Raw genomic sequence first — 7,895 nt, forward strand, 5'->3', positions numbered from 1 at the left:
GATCACACATACACTGGTGGGCCTGTGATGGGACACCAATGCAGAGAAACACACCTGGCGCAGATATTCTATTCTGTTTATTAGACCTGCATCTCCCCTGTACCTCCTCAAGCCATCTGTATGTGAAGCAAGAAAGAGTTAAGGAACGGTCCATCTACACTTTTATTGGGAGGATGCTGCCGTGAGCTCCTCCCAGCTAATCACACAAACAGCAGTAAAGCAAGATAACTACACAGTTAGGGGGGACTGCATGGTTAGGTTTTTGAGGAATTATTGAAACTGACCTCAGTGACCCATAATCAGAGCTGTGGCTAATGACTGCATGCCTAATTATGATGAAGCAAGCACCATGGCTCGTAGGGGCCCCACAACACACTTTTCTTAGCTCATTGAATTAAAGTATAAACTTCTGCCATGTGTGAGTGGTAAAGGCTTGTTAATTTTGTTGCTTTTCAAATTCACGTCTGACAACAAGACGAAGGAACATTGGGGCATCAGACGCTTTGGAAAGTAGCCACCAACCGCAGAGAAAGAGAGAAAGAGGGAAAAGACAGTATAAGGTGTGGAGAAAACAGCAGCAGGTACAAGGAGCTCAAATGAGATTAATGGCGCCTAAATAGAGCACGTAAAGGAACAGTTACAAATCTAAGAAAAGGGAAAGAAAAGACTAGGAAAAAACACAGAAAGAGCTTGTAGATGAAATTCTCTTCCAGGAACAGCAGGTTAAGAGAAATTACACAGGGAGCAGTTAAGCTTGTAACACAGGGGAGAATAGAAAAGAAAATGCAGTTTTATGAAGTGTGTTTGCCTAATCCAGCTAGCACTTTTTTTTTTATTTCTCTATTTGCTTCTTTTATTGGTAAAGTAAGTTTCAAGTGCATGCACAGGTATGACCGAGAGAGCCAGGGTATAATAATTTGAAGCGTTTGCACCAGCGCTAATGAAGGACGAGAGTTATAGCAAAGATATGAAAGGGGGAGCGATAATAAATATGTGATATGGCAATAGTGACACCAAAATAAGCCACCTATTTATAAAACTGACATGGAAGAAATACTAAAGGTTAACTTCTGAAATTGTAGCCGATGTTAAAAAGATTCTCGTTGTCGGCAGGATTCGAACCTGAGCGGGGAGACCGCAATGGATTGCTAGTCCATCGCCTTAACCACTCGGCCACAACAACTGACTGCAAGGTGTGTGCACATAATATGTATGCAAGTTTTCAAGGTGTCCCACAGCAAATTCCTGATATTCTGCAATGCACTTTTTAAAAATAAGGTTTTTTTCAGCAGGCACATTCTCTCCTAAAAACAAAAATTGCATGCGTATATCTCTAGTTTGGAATACCCTAGGCTTGCATGCATACTCTCATGGGTCACTCAAGTTTTTTGGACCCTATTGCACTCTGTTTTCGTGCTGCTTTTAGTATATGTCCCATATTAAAGAAGTCTACCATCTTTGAGTATTTGAGGCTCCTTTGTAAGTGCTTTATATTTTTTCCTTGAAGAGCTATATAATAAAGGGGTCCGGGAAGGATTGCATTTATGGAAGATAAAAGAAGGCCCACTTGTCTCACCAAATGCTGTAGAGAAACCTGATGTTTTACTCATGTTATCCTTAGTTCGTTTTTGTTAGACCTTGCATTCTTAAGGTGGTCCCAACCCCACCTTATTGCTTTTCACCTCCGCATTTTGCTGTATCTTTTTGTTGGCCTTAGGACTCTGATCGCTTTATAGCTACTAATCAGTGCTGAAGTGCACGTGCTTCTTCCCTAATCATGTGTATAATTGGAGTATACCTGACTGACAGATTTAATTTACTTGAAAGCCCCTTGTAAAGTGGTATACCATATACCCAGGGACTGATTGTGCCGCCCAAAGAAATAGCATTTCAAACCTGTCTCAAGCCTGCTACTGCAGTGCCTGTGCTGCAGTGTACTGCCACTTCGACTTGGCATTTAAAACTACTTGCCAAGCCTTAAACTCCAATTTTATTACATATCAGTAACCTCTAAGGTAGGCCCTAGGTAGTCCTAGGGGCATCATGCTATGTAAGTAAAAGGTAAGACATGTACTGTGGTAGTTTGTATGTCCTAGTAGTATCAAACAGTCTATTACATGTTTCACTACTGTGAGGTCTGCCCCTCTCATAGGTTAGCATTGGGTATTCCCTTATACTTTTTGGGGGGTAATTCCATATCAGAGATGAGAAGCTTTATTTATTTATTGATAAATCCTATCTACTGGTGAGGTTGGATTTAATCTTACTATTGTATAAATGCCATTTTTAGAGAGTGAGCATTTCTCTGCACTTACTGCTCTATTTGCATTGAAACCTGTCTTCGATTGACGTCTGGATTGGGCTGCGAGACAGCTACATATGTGCATTCCCTGTAGACAGCCACAACACAGGTCACTCAACTGCAACTGCATTCATCTGCATTTTGATTGGCCTGGGGGAGAGCTCCGCTCCCCTTACCGCAAATATGTTCAAGAACGATAATTTATGTCAGTAAGTACAGTATACCTACATCTTATAATCATGTGTGTTTAAATAATTTGTTGTTAGATCGTTTAAATATTGAAAAGGATCTGTTTTTAATGGACATTTTACAAAAACAACTGGTACATTTGGGAATTTTGTAAAGGAAAAACCCAACTGCCGTGGCATTGCCAACCACAATGCCGTGACTCGGATTCGAACCGAGGTTGCTGCGGCCACAACGCAGAGTACTAACCACTATACGATCACGGCGAGCTACTTGGGCTCAATAATGTACAGTGACATGAAGAAATTATAATTCGGAACACTCAGGGCTACTCCTGTGATAGGCTGAATGTGTTCATTGCTTCCTCATTCCTTATACAAAGGCTTTATCTCCTCAGTGGTTGATAGGCTGAAACCGTTTCCTGGCCGCCTGCTTGTGAACTGGCAGGAGTCAAAGATCACACATACACTGGTGGGCCTGTGATGGGACACCAATGCAGAGAAACACACCTGGCGCAGATATTCTATTCTGTTTATTAGACCTGCATCTCCCCTGTACCTCCTCAAGCCATCTGTATGTGAAGCAAGAAAGAGTTAAGGAACGGTCCATCTACACTTTTATTGGGAGGATGCTGCCGTGAGCTCCTCCCAGCTAATCACACAAACAGCAGTAAAGCAAGATAACTACACAGTTAGGGGGGACTGCATGGTTAGGTTTTTGAGGAATTATTGAAACTGACCTCAGTGACCCATAATCAGAGCTGTGGCTAATGACTGCATGCCTAATTATGATGAAGCAAGCACCATGGCTCGTAGGGGCCCCACAACACACTTTTCTTAGCTAATTGAATTAAAGTATAAACTTCTGCCATGTGTGAGTGGTAAAGGCTTGTTAATTTTGTTGCTTTTCAAATTCACGTCTGACAAAAAGACGAAGGAACATTGGGGCATCAGACGCTTTGGAAAGTAGCCACCAACCGCAGAGAAAGAGAGAAAGAGGGAAAAGACAGTATGAGGTGTGGAGAAAACAGCAGCAGGTACAAGGAGCTCAAATGAGATTAATGGCGCCTAAATAGAGCACGTAAAGGAACAGTTACAAATCTAAGAAAAGGGAAAGAAAAGACTAGGAAAAAACACAGAAAGAGCTTGTAGATGAAATTCTCTTCCAGGAACAGCAGGTTAAGAGAAATTACACAGGGAGCAGTTAAGCTTGTAACACGGGGGAGAATAGAAAAGAAAATGCAGTTTTATGAAGTGTGTTTGCCTAATCCAGCTAGCACTTTTATTTTATTTCTCTATTTGCTTCTTTTATTGGTAAAGTAAGTTTCAAGTGCATGCACAGGTATGACCGAGAGAGCCAGGGTATAATAATTTGAAGCGTTTGCACCAGCGCTAATGAAGGACGAGAGTTATAGCAAAGATATGAAAGGGGGAGCGATAATAAATATGTGATATGGCAATAGTGACACCAAAATAAGCCACCTATTTATAAAACTGCCATGGAAGAAATACTAAAGGTTAACTTCTAAAATTGTAGCCGATGTTAAAAAGATTCTCGTTGTCGGCAGGATTCGAACCTGCGTGGGGAGACCCCAATGGATTTCTAGTCCATCGCCTTAGCCACTCGGCCACAACAACTGACTGCAAGGTGTGTGCACATAATCTGTATGCAAGTTTTCAAGGTGTCCCACAGCAAATTCCTGATATTCTGCAATGCACTTTTTAAAAATAAGGTTTTTTTCAGCAGGCACATTCTCTCCTAAAAACAAAAATTGCATGCGTATATCTCTAGTTTGGAATACCATAGGCTTGCATGCATACTCTCATGGGTCACTCAAGTTTTTTAGACCCTATTGCACTCTGTTTTCGTGCTGCTTTTAGTATATGTCCCATATTAAAGAAGTCTACCATCTTTGAGTATTTGAGGCTCCTTTGTAAGTGCTTTATATTTTTTCCTTGAAGAGCTATATAATAAAGGGGTCCGGGAAGGATTGCATTTATGGAAGATAAAAGAAGGCCCACTTGTCTCACCAAATGCTGTAGAGAAACCTGATGTTTTACTCATGTTATCCTTAGTTCGTTTTTGTTAGACCTTGCATTCTTAAGGTGGTCCCAACCCCACCTTATTGCTTTTCACCTCCGCATGTTGCTGTATCTTTTTGTTGGCCTTAGGACTCTTATCACTTTATCGCTACTAATCAGTGCTGAAGTGCACGTGCTTCTTCCCTAATCATGTGTATAATTGGAGTATACCTGACTGACAGATTTAATTTACTTGAAAGCCCCTTGTAAAGTGGTATACCATATACCCAGGGACTGATTGTGCCGCCCAAAGAAATAGCATTTCAAACCTGTCTCAAGCCTGCTACTGCAGTGCCTGTGCTGCAGTGTACTGCCACTTCGACTTGGCATTTAAAACTACTTGCCAAGCCTTAAACTCCAATTTTATTACATATCAGTAACCCCTAAGGTAGGCCCTAGGTAGTCCGAGGGGCATCATGCTATGTAAGTAAAAGGTAAGACATGTACTGTGGTAGTTTGTATGTCCTAGTAGTATCAAACAGTCTATTACATTTTTCACTACTGTGAGGTCTGCCCCTCTCATAGGTTAGCATTGGGTATTCCCTTATACTTTTTGGGGGGGTAATTCCATATCAGAGAGGAGAAGCTTTATTTATTTATTGATAAATCCTATCTACTGGTGAGGTTGGATTTAATCTTACTATTGTATAAATGCCATTTTTAGAGAGTGCGCATTTCTCTGCACTTACTGCTCTATTTGCATTGAAACCTGTCGTTGATTGACGTCTGGATTGGGCTGCGAGACAGCTACATATGTGCATTCCCTGTAGACAGCCACAACACAGGTCACTCAACTGCAACTGCATTCATCTGCATTCTGATTGGCCTGGGGGAGAGCTCCGCTCCCCTTACCGCAAATATGTTCAAGAACGATAATTTATGTCAGTAAGTACAGTATACCTACATCTTATAATCATGTGTGTTTAAATAATTTGTTGTTAGATTGTTTAAATATTGAAAAGGATCTGTTTTTAATAGACATTTTACAAAAACAAGTGGTACATTTGGGAATTCTGTAAAGGAAAAACCCAACTGCCGTGACATTGCCAACCACAATGCCGTGACTCAGATTCGAACCGAGGTTGCTGCGGCCACAACACAGAGTACTAACAACTATACGATCACGGCGAGCTACTTGGGCTCAATAACGTACAGTGACATGAAGAAATTATCATTCGGAACACTCAGGGCTACTCCTGTGATAGGCTGAATGTGTTCATTGCTTCCTCATTCCTTATACAAAGGCTTTATCTCCTCAGTGGTTGATAGGCTGAAACCGTTTCCTGGCCGCCTGCTTGTGAACTGGCAGGAGTCAAAGAACACACATACACTGGTGGGCCTGTGATGGGACACCAATGCAGAGAAACACACCTGGCGCAGATATTCTATTCTGTTTATTAGACCTGCATCTCCCCTGTACCTCCTCAAGCCATCTGTATGTGAAGCAAGAAAGAGTTAAGGAACGGTCCATCTACACTTTTATTGGGAGGATGCTGCCGTGAGCTCCTCCCAGCTAATCACACAAACAGCAGTAAAGCAAGATAACTACACAGTTAGGGGGGACTGCATGGTTAGGTTTTTGAGGAATTATTGAAACTGACCTCAGTGACCCATAATCAGAGCTGTGGCTAATGACTGCATGCCTAATTATGATGAAGCAAGCACCATGGCTCGTAGGGGCCCCACAACACACTTTTCTTAGCTCATTGAATTAAAGTATAAACTTCTGCCATGTGTGAGTGGTAAAGACTTGTTAATTTTGTTGCTTTTCAAATTCACGTCTGACAACAAGACGAAGGAACATTGGGGCATCAGACGCTTTGGAAAGTAGCCACCAACCGCAGAGAAAGAGAGAAAGAGGGAAAAGACAGTATGAGGTGTGGAGAAAACAGCAGCAGGTACAAGGAGCTCAAATGAGATTAATGGCGCCTAAATAGAGCACGTAAAGGAACAGTTACAAATCTAAGAAAAGGGAAAGAAAAGACTAGGAAAAAACACAGAAAGAGCTTGTAGATGAAATTCTCTTCCAGGAACAGCAGGTTAAGAGAAATTACACAGGGAGCAGTTAAGCTTGTAACACGGGGGAGAATAGAAAAGAAAATGCAGTTTTATGAAGTGTGTTTGCCTAATCCAGCTAGCACTTTTATTTTATTTCTCTATTTGCTTCTTTTATTGGTAAAGTAAGTTTCAAGTGCATGCACAGGTATGACCGAGAGAGCCAGGGTATAATAATTTGAAGCGTTTGCACCAGCGCTAATGAAGGATGAGAGTTATAGCAAAGATATGAAAGGGGGAGCGATAATAAATATGTGATATGGCAATAGTGACACCAAAATAAGCCACCTATTTATAAAACTGACATGGAAGAAATACTAAAGGTTAACTTCTGAAATTGTAGCCGATGTTAAAAAGATTCTCGTTGTCGGCAGGATTCGAACCTGCGTGGGGAGACCCCAATGGATTTCTAGTCCATCGCCTTAACCACTCGGCCACAACAACTGACTGCAAGGTGTGTGCACATAATCTGTATGCAAGTTTTCAAGGTGTCCCACAGTAAATTCCTGATATTCTGCAATGCACTTTTTAAAAATAAGGTTTTTTTCAGCAGGCACATTCTCTCCTAAAAACAAAAATTGCATGCGTATATCTCTAGTTTGGAATACCATAGGCTTGCATGCATACTCTCATGGGTCACTCAAGTTTTTTGGACCCTATTGCACTCTGTTTTCGTGCTGCTTTTAGTATATGTCCCATATTAAAGAAGTCTACCATCTTTGAGTATTTGAGGCTCCTTTGTAAGTGCTTTATATTTTTTCCTTGAAGAGCTATATAATAAAGGGGTCCGGGAAGGATTGCATTTATGGAAGATAAAAGAAGGCCCACTTGTCTCACCAAATGCTGTAGAGAAACCTGATGTTTTACTCATGTTATCCTTAGTTCGTTTTAGTTAGACCTTGCATTCTTAAGGTGGTCCCAACCCCACCTTATTGCTTTTCACCTCCGCATTTTGCTGTATCTTTTTGTTGGCCTTAGGACTCTGATCACTTTATCGCTACTAATCAGTGCTGAAGTGCACGTGCTTCTTCCCTAATCATGTGTATAATTGGAGTATACCTGACTGACAGATTTAATTTACTTGAAAGCCCCTTGTAAAGTGGTATACCATATACCCAGGGACTGATTGTGCCACCCAAAGAAATAGCATTTCAAACCTGTCTCAAGCCTGCTACTGCAGTGCCTGTGCTGCAGTGTACTGCCACTTCGACTTGGCATTTAAAACTACTTGCCAAGCCTTAAACTCCAATTTTATTACATATCAGTAACCC

At 41.3% G+C, this 7,895-nt stretch overlaps 4 non-coding genes across 4 annotated transcripts; all 4 read right to left on the bottom strand.

Moving 5' to 3' along the window:
• Window positions 1–1,101: 1,101 nt before the first annotated feature.
• On the bottom strand, window positions 1,102–1,183 carry TRNAA-AGC (transfer RNA alanine (anticodon AGC)). Its single transcript has one exon. It is a non-coding gene; the product is annotated as a tRNA-Ala (tRNA).
• Window positions 1,184–2,682: 1,499 nt separating this feature from the next.
• On the bottom strand, window positions 2,683–2,754 carry TRNAH-GUG (transfer RNA histidin (anticodon GUG)). Its single transcript has one exon. It is a non-coding gene; the product is annotated as a tRNA-His (tRNA).
• Window positions 2,755–4,043: 1,289 nt separating this feature from the next.
• On the bottom strand, window positions 4,044–4,125 carry TRNAS-AGA (transfer RNA serine (anticodon AGA)). The gene has a single exon. It is a non-coding gene; the product is annotated as a tRNA-Ser (tRNA).
• Window positions 4,126–6,986: 2,861 nt separating this feature from the next.
• On the bottom strand, window positions 6,987–7,068 carry TRNAS-AGA (transfer RNA serine (anticodon AGA)). Its single transcript has one exon. It is a non-coding gene; the product is annotated as a tRNA-Ser (tRNA).
• Window positions 7,069–7,895: the final 827 nt, after the last annotated feature.

Source organism: Lissotriton vulgaris, chromosome 1_1 (genome assembly GCF_964263255.1).
Source record: "Lissotriton vulgaris chromosome 1_1, aLisVul1.2, whole genome shotgun sequence".
NCBI lineage: Eukaryota > Metazoa > Chordata > Amphibia > Caudata > Salamandridae > Lissotriton > Lissotriton vulgaris.